Source organism: Rhipicephalus microplus, chromosome X (genome assembly GCF_043290135.1).
Source record: "Rhipicephalus microplus isolate Deutch F79 chromosome X, USDA_Rmic, whole genome shotgun sequence".
NCBI lineage: Eukaryota > Metazoa > Arthropoda > Arachnida > Ixodida > Ixodidae > Rhipicephalus > Rhipicephalus microplus.
In genome coordinates, this window is record NC_134710.1 from 353971648 (window position 1) to 353980569 (window position 8922).

Genomic DNA, 8922 nt, shown 5'->3' on the forward strand with positions numbered 1-8922 from the left:
AATCTATTGAAATCAGAGAAAAGGGACATATTTTTGTCATGAACCATATCAAAGTGACAATGCCTGCTATTAGAGTGACAGCGCGGTGCTACCTGCCGCTGAGTATTTGCAGCAAAGTTTAGACGCACAGATGAAAAACAGGAGTACGAAGACACTGCTAACTACTGGCGTTTATTAAAGCATCTGCAAATTATATGGCTGGTGTTATCTCCAGTTAAAAACTGCTGGTAGAAGGTTGGAAAAGTGAAAAAAACATTTAAACCATAGCGGGGCACTTATCATGAAGGTAGTTCATTCTTTCAAGGTGAAGCTTCATTAAAAGTTGTGTTCTAGCTTTCTCATCAGTTCTGTTTGAAGTTTGCAGGGTGAGAGCTACTTAATATCTTTGATGTCACCTCCACCATAAAAGGAACAGAGTTGATACCATAATGTTGGCAATGAAATAGAATCAATTCATTTTTTCACATGGAAACAAGGTTAATACTTTAATATTGTGACTAACATAGAACCAATTATTGTTTTCCATTGGAAAGAATCCTTACAATTTATTTGAGCAGAAGCGTTTTACATTCACAAAAGGTATGGCTTTTTCGCACACTCTCAAGTATATATGCTTTGGTACTTACTAGCTTATAAATAGTAAAATGATTTACATCATGGGTTGCAATAGTGCCAACTTCTGTATACTAAAATGGATAGATCTTATTCTTTTCAGAGAGAACTGGAATATTACAGGCCAAGTAATTGGCACAGGTGATTAGTGGCAAGATGCCCATATACACACATTTTTATATTTTGTTGCATATATTTGATTTACCGCAATCATTGTACACATACCGTTTTTTGAAGTTCCTTTAGTGTTATACCTGGGATATAATTATTATTCACAATGCAGCAGAGGGCACAGAAATAACTTTAAAAAGTGTGTTTTTTAAACATTCTCATGGACTGAAATCAAATACATTACTGTAAATCTCATGATTTGTGGAGATCGATTTCATGTGAAAGATTCAATTGGCAAGCTGTTTTGGGTGCATTTTTTTACCATTAAGTCAATTGTTACTGAGTTGATATATATTGTTGTGTAAACTTAGGAGCCGTCAGCATATCAAGGGCTTACCATATATGTCAGTCACACGGATGCCTCAGGAGTGCCTGATGGTACTATATTATGCCTGCACTCACATCTGGGGCTTTTAGGAGCACAGACTTCAGGTTTATCAAAATCAGCTGCATGCCACGGTGCCATGATGCGCATATCATAATTTCTGCCAGGTAAAACAGCACTTCATTGTAGCTTGTTGAGTCATATATGAGTACATATACATTGTTTAATACATTATTTTAAACAAGGATATCCAATGCTAACACACTCGACATTGCTTCACTACGATGCCTGATTAGCTTTTCCCGGAGAGTTTAGAACCACGAGTGTGGCTATGTACACCACCAGGAATTCCAAGGTTGAAATGCCGCCGCAACTGATATTCACTTTATGTTTGCATTAGAATTTTTACTCGATGTGAAGCTGCTAATATTTGCAACAGATGTACTGTTGTACTGCCTCTTTAATGCTTACTCGGAGATTTCCAAAGTGCATTCTTGCTGTTACTGAGTTGAAATAGGCAGTGAATCACATGTGAATCATACCCACGTCCCACAGACTGGAGTGCGCAGGTATGCACATACGTGACTGACGAAAAATGCTTGACATCGTGTTAGACAAGCATGTCACATTATTGTAACACAGCATGTAACACAGCAGTTACAATGTCACACTATTCTCTTCCAGGTGCTGCTTATATTGTTCTTGGGCGAGCTGTTGCCCCTCATGCCAGCGCCACTATGACTATTCATGCCACAAGCCACTTGGTGACCTGATATTGCAGGAATTTGTGTCACCGACTCACCAGCAAATTATTAGGCACCATCAATTTCGCTGCAACCTCCACTGCCCATTCTGGATGGTTCAGTATTCCGTCAAGCAGCAAGAAACTGTGACAGGTGATCAAACAGCTCACAAGCACACCCATATCTTCGTTGCATGAGGCTAGAGCACTACAGTCAAGATTTCATACTCATTGTTATTGTTTTTTTATGTTAGTGAGTGTGAAACAAACCTTTACCATGTAGATGACGTTTACTTTGTTGCTATTATCCAGTTTGAAATATGCTTTTGAAATCACACATTCACATCATAGCCTTCGAAAAGTGACCTTTAAAACCCGCAGTTGTAATTTCTGCGTTGAATTTTACACTGGCAACCTCGAGCCGTAGTGAGTGCAAACATTTATTGCTGACAACCTAGCTATAGTATTGTAAACATCGCTGGCACATCGTTACTGTGTTTGACAGCATACCAAATTAGTCAGCCAGAGAACAAAAATTCAATACAACACCCACTAGGGCATCCAAATTTTTTTTCGTAATTTCACCTTACTTCAGTAGAATGAGTGGCGGTGCCATAAAGGAGTTTGTATAAAAAGTCAGCAACTATACCTCTATTTTTAGAGCGCATGCCTAGGCCGCTTTTCAACTAGTAAGATCACACCCATTATTGGCAACTTGTATAACAATTAAAAAGTTTAATCTGTGATGAGTAGCAGCTTTCCTGTTGCAGGGCAAAGCCTCTAGCTGGAAGTTTGTAACACCATTTTCAAATATCAGTGCGGCTTTCGTAAGCCTTTTATGTGACACTAGACTTGCTGGTCTTTTTGACTGTATGCATTTGTTACTTGACATGGGCTCTCAGGTTGACGCATCGTTTTCATATTTTTCTACAGCTGCTGATAGGGTTTCTCGCTACATATTTTACTGACACAGCAAAACATATCTCTGAATGTGCTCCCTTGGGTTAAAGACTTTCTTTTGTGCAGACCTTCGTGTACATCTGCTGTATTCCAAGGAAGTGTGCTTAGTGGAAGCCTGTAGCCAGAGGGGTGCCCCAGAAGTTTGTCCCCCCCCCCCCGAATTCGCATGTTATGGGTTGTCCTACTGAGCATAAGTAATGAAGAAAGCCCTTTTTTATGGCCATCAACATGTGCCCCCCCCCCCACGAAAAACATTCCTGGGTACGGGGCTGTCTCTTTATGAGCTCGTTATTTCTTCTTGCTCACTCTTCATCTTTTTGTTTTTACCTCAGATTGTGTGCATGTGTATGAAAGGCAGGGTGTTTCAAGAAATGTGTCCCATATTCCTTAAAAACTAGAGAAAGGAGGTACTTGCGTGCTAGTTGCGGCATCGCCTTTCCGATGACAAAAGGAATCTTCTGATAGGCACAAACATTCATTGAGGCAGTAAATATTGCAATCAAGACAATTACCTTTTTTACCGGTGGTAGTGGCTGGTGGAGTCAAATGGGCAAATTCGTCATTTCTACGAAAAGTCTATAGCCACTTTGAAATTTCGGAAAAGCAGCCACTGATAATCACCGTGGAGGGATGAAATCTGTCTAATTTAGCTGCTAAACGAAAACCAATGCGCCAGACAGTACATCTACCATAAATTTCGACAACGGCCTCAGTGACGACACGGTTTCTCTAGCCGTTATTAACCGTCAACTTAGACATTCCGGTTTGTGCCCGCTTATCGGCGCTCACTTATTCTTCTCCCCCAATGCAAGAGAAACGGTGTTCCCATGGAGGGCATTGTCGAAGTGAACGGTAGGTGCACTGTTTGGTGCGTTGGTTTTGGTTTCGCCAGGTAAATTGATCAGAATGCATCGCTCTGTGGTGAATACCAGTGGCCGCTTCTCCTAAATTTTAAACTGGCTATGGAATATTTGTAGGAAGGGGTTCAATTCGCCCATTTGAACCGACCGGCTATCACCACTGGTTAAATAGATAATTCTGTCGATTTGTATATTTACTGCTGTAATTAATATATCTACTTGTCTGGTGATCCCTTCTGCCACAGGAAAACAACGCCACATGTAGCAAGCAAATGCCTCTTCTCTCTAGTTTTTAAAAATATTTGACACATTTCTTGAATTATCCGTAGATGTTATCTCTAACGTTTTCCCGACCATCACAAATATGCTTGATAAAACTTCCACAATTTTCTCGAAGTGCAAAACTGGTCCTGGTCATTTATTTTTGTTGCCAGAAATTTTTCTCTCTTTTTATGAGAGTCCATTGCTTAGCGCTAAGTAAGGTAAAAGGTGTCAAACAACAATTTTTTAAACAAAATTTTTGAAATCAACTTTATAAAAGACATTCCTGGCAAAGTAATGAAGTCATCTAACTTTGAAATAATGACTTGATTATGTATATCGATTCTTTGAGGGTTTTTCACACGAGCGATATTGAATAATGTCGCCACACTTTGGATTTCTTTCCGGGAACATGGTGAGCTCCAAGCACACAAATAAAATACGTGCTGGTGGCCTGCCAACATGCTACAAATTAAAAATGATTTAGGCACTGATGTTACAGCAGATACTCTGAAAAAAATTGTGAGCGTCATTTTGTTTAAAAAACCTTTGTATTCAGCATCAAAAACTTGGCTTGATGGTCGGACTAAAATATGTACAAATTTCATTTCAAAACTCTATGGACAAGCTAAATAGAGACAGAATTACTGAAGGGTAATATTTTTATTTCTAAAAATATTTTAATTGTGTATCTGCACCAGCCTTTCGTCTACATAACTCAAGTGACATGACACACTCACAAGGGCAATCTTCGGCAGAATCCCGCTAACCTGCAATACAGAGAGCGAATTCAGTGCTCTCTACAGAGTATTTGAAAAGGGAATAGGGTTATCATCTGCATTCCATTGCCAACAGAGGGGGGCTACAAAGACTGGGTTCCGTGTGGTGACTTCCAGGTGAGCCATGAAGCTTTGTAGATATAGAGTCAGACATCCTGCTTTCCAGGGGACTTTTGCAAATATAGTAGGTGTGTTTCATGTACCTAATAAAATATTTAGTCACATTTAGTGCATATATATTTTAGCATGCTAGTACCATTGATGCAGTAGACTGATCAACCCTATTGTAAAACAACCGTTTCTTATTTTTCGGCTTTCAGGAGAGCACCCTGCTTCCTGAGACCCAAAGCCTGTCATAAGAATACAGAAGCGAAAAAAAAACTTTAAATTAAGAACTGGTACCCTGGGCGATAGTCTCGTTGATGTTGTACGTAAGGAATAATTGTCTGCTGTATATTTTTTAACGGCTTGATGGCTCATCTGGGAGTCATCACACGTGGTGTAGCCAGGAAGGCAGGAAGAGCTGCTTAACTGTCCCCCCCCCCCCTCGGCACAGTTAAGGTATTTTTTATCCTAAAGCCGTGGATTGTCCTTCTACTGTGACTGGTTCTTGACCTCCTAGTTTATCGATGACTGAGCAGAAGGTGCTAGTGTGAGTGACAGACAGACAGATTCACGGTTACCGATAAAATCCTCTGAATCTTCGCCCCATATATTAACATTCACTTCGTAGATATGCTGTGATTTTTTTGTTCTGCACCTGCATAACTACATGCACACATAAAAGCACAGAAGAATGTACATAAAGTATGACCGAATTCGCTTTCCCCTCACACACCACCCCCACGCGAAAAATATCTTCTTGCTATGCTACTGCTCCCCGCACTCAGGCGTCATTCATTGTAGCGCACCTCTGTTGGCAATAGAACGCAGATGATAGCCCCATTCCAATTTCAGTTGCTCCGCATGAAGCTTGCTGCGTGCCTCTGGTCTGGGCAAGTCTGTTGAAGATTGCCCTTGGAAGTGCTTCATGCCGCTTGAGTTAGGTAGGAGTAGAGCTGGCCGAGATACATATTTTCAAAAAAAAAACTTGTCGAATTTAAAACATAATACCCTTTAGTAACTTCACCTACATTGAGGTAGTACATAGAGCTCCAATATGAAATCTTGTGCCTATTAATGTCCGACCACCATGGCAAGCTTTCTGATGCTGAATACAGAGCTTTTCCCAAAAAAGTGAAATTCGCAATTTTTTGAGACTATCTGTAATCTTAAGTGCGTAAATTATTTTTAATTTGTAGCATGTCAAAGTTCACCAGCACATATTTTGTGTCCTTGGAATTTGCCATGTTACCAGAAAAAAACCCCCAAACCTGGCCACAATATTCAGTAATGCTCGTGGAGAAAGCTCTCGAAGAGTTGATATACATAAGTAAGTAAGTATAGTTAGTTACATCACTTCATTACCTTGCTGAAAAGGCCATTTATTGAGTGCATTCCAAAACGAGGTTTGAAAAAAATTGTTGTTTGACGACTTTCAGCTGTGTCGGCGACATACTACAGACTCTCATAACTAGTGAGCGAAATTTTTGGCAACGAAATAAAATGACCAGGATGAGTTTCGACCTTTGCGAAAGGTGAAATTTTTTCTCGCCATATTCGTGATGGTCAAAAAACGCTGGTTGATCTTGCAACAACCCTAAGCGTTGTACTGTTTAGTACCTTGAATTATGGAAGTTCCCCTTTTGCCTCAACTAATAATGTTAGCCAATATTTTGGTGTGTTCATGAAGTTGTTTGGGCTTTCAGCCATTTCATTCTGTATAATATGTATCACTGTTTATTATGCGTGATCATTTATTTTTGTGCTGCAAGCCAGTACCTCTAACTAGGCCTACTAGAAGTCTTCAAATGAATAAGTTAATTGTGCTCGCACTGTTTTTTTGCTCTGTAGTCGCCTGGTGTGGTTGTGCTGACAAAATGTTTTTCCTCTTTTTCAAAAAAGAAGTGGGCACATTACTGTTACAATAGAAAAACAACACAGGTGATTTGGGTATCTTGAAGCTATGATATTCCTTCTTCGTATTTTAAAATCCAGATACAAAGGCGCCAAAATAAAATAATTTTTGACAACTTTTGTTCAGACTATTTGTAGCATGTCTGTGCTGTATTTCGTTTTATGAATATGGGAAATAAAATTCAATTTCAGTGGTTAAGAAGCTTGTCCATGTTGGTTTTAAACATTTCAATTCACTTCGTAAACTTTTTGGCATGTGCAGGTGCAGTCAAAGTTCCCAGGTGACGCTGCCACATGATTAGTTGGAATAGGGGCCTGGGAAATTTCGAACGACCTTGTTTTCGCAGGAGAAAGATCTGCTGATTACGCATGCCTCGTGTTGAATTTAATGAAGACACGTTTGTTATTTACGGACATGTAGCAATAGTATTATGAATAATTTGAGAAATGGCCCTTCGGAGCAGGCGTTGTTCCGTAGCAGCCGTTACTTTGTTTTTCATTGGTAAGACCTCCATGACAGTTGAACGGGCTGTACGTTTTATGTGTTCTACGTGATATCTGGTGTACTATTTTCTTTTTACCGAAGTGGTTGGCAGCATGTTATCTAGGCCTTTTTGCGTAATCAAGAAAATACTTTTTGCGGTGTATTCATCCTCTACGTGGACCTATGGGGAAAGGCACAGAAACATTTGTGACTTTTGTAGTGGGTGGCCCGCTTGAAACCATGAAGCCATGATAATCACATGTTCTGACGCCCGATCGCAATGTATGCCTGTACCATGCATTGTTATTGCAATAACACATGTTGCATTAGGAAGCATGTATTCAGGACATGTGTGTTTGTGAACCATGCAAGTTACTTTCACTGTATTTTGAAGCAGATGAAATTATTTCAGCAGTATTTCTCAACAAACGCATGGCTCTGTGGTAGAACACCCCCTTGCCTCACGACCGACAGGTTCGAACCTCTCTGAGACCCAGAGTTTTTCATTACTATATTTATTTGCATCCTTCTCGAATTTTTGGTCACGCATAGGATGCTGATTTTTCGCTCACAGTCAACGACGTTGCCACCGAGGCAGACACAATAATTTATGCGAAACGAACTCTCACGTTCAAGGTAGGGCACAATAATTAAGGTGATGCCATACCCACGAGCCCCAGTTCAAGCTCTTGTACATATTTATAATACTGTCGTTCGTACAGTTTACCGACAGCCGCCTGGCTGATTATCTCACTGTGTTTTAAGCTTGCACACACAGCAGAATCTTGGAAGTCATACCAGCTGTTCAGTATGTGTTACGGGCTTACAGCCTAACATCACTATAGGGCACAACAGGCCAACATATTTGTCTACTGTCCATTCGCTGGTCGGGACGCTCATGCTGTTGTCCGGGGGGTTCGACTGCGTTATCACAAGTAGTGACTATATTACGCCAGAAAACCTCAGAATGTGCGGTGGCATCACGCAGTAAACAGCCACTTATGCGAAAGAAAACAAACAAGAGAAACGCGTTCAGTGAGTTTAGGCTCAACTTAATAATTATTATATATAGCATGGTACACAATGACAAGAATGGGCTTTCCCACGTGTTCTTGAATATCGCTTTGAATAATTTGATGATGTCCCCATGAAAATATTAACAGAAAATTGTTTGATGCTGGGGCTCACCACGGCTCCCTAACGTATTTCCGCCCCGGATAGAACGTTCTTAAATATACACTAACGGATTGCAAAGAAGAAAAAAAAAATGAGAAGGAAAGATTCTGTCGTGCGGTGTCAAAGCAACATTCTCTCAATTCCCAGCGCGCACCGCTAACTGCTATGCTATGTAATGTACGTTGTCGAGTGAGCTAACACCAAGCATTTTATGTATACGACACACCGTTGGATGGTCTTGAGAGTTTCGAAACTTTCGCGCGTTTTCGTTATTGTAGTCACATGGCGCGACCAGCTCGCACTGGGCGCGCTCTCAATGTCGTCGCCTCTGCGTACACCGCCTCCACGGAGAGTGCTCTCTCCTGCCCGCCTGCTTATCAGCCCCGTAATTCGGGAGAGGACGAAGGTCACTTCATTGAATGCCACGGCAGCGTTCAAAAAGAGCGTCCTGCTGACACACGGCGACGTTCGCGCTTGTCCTGTGTATACTTGTGCACTCGTGTCTTCCGTCTTTCTTTTTTGTTTGAACAGCGCGC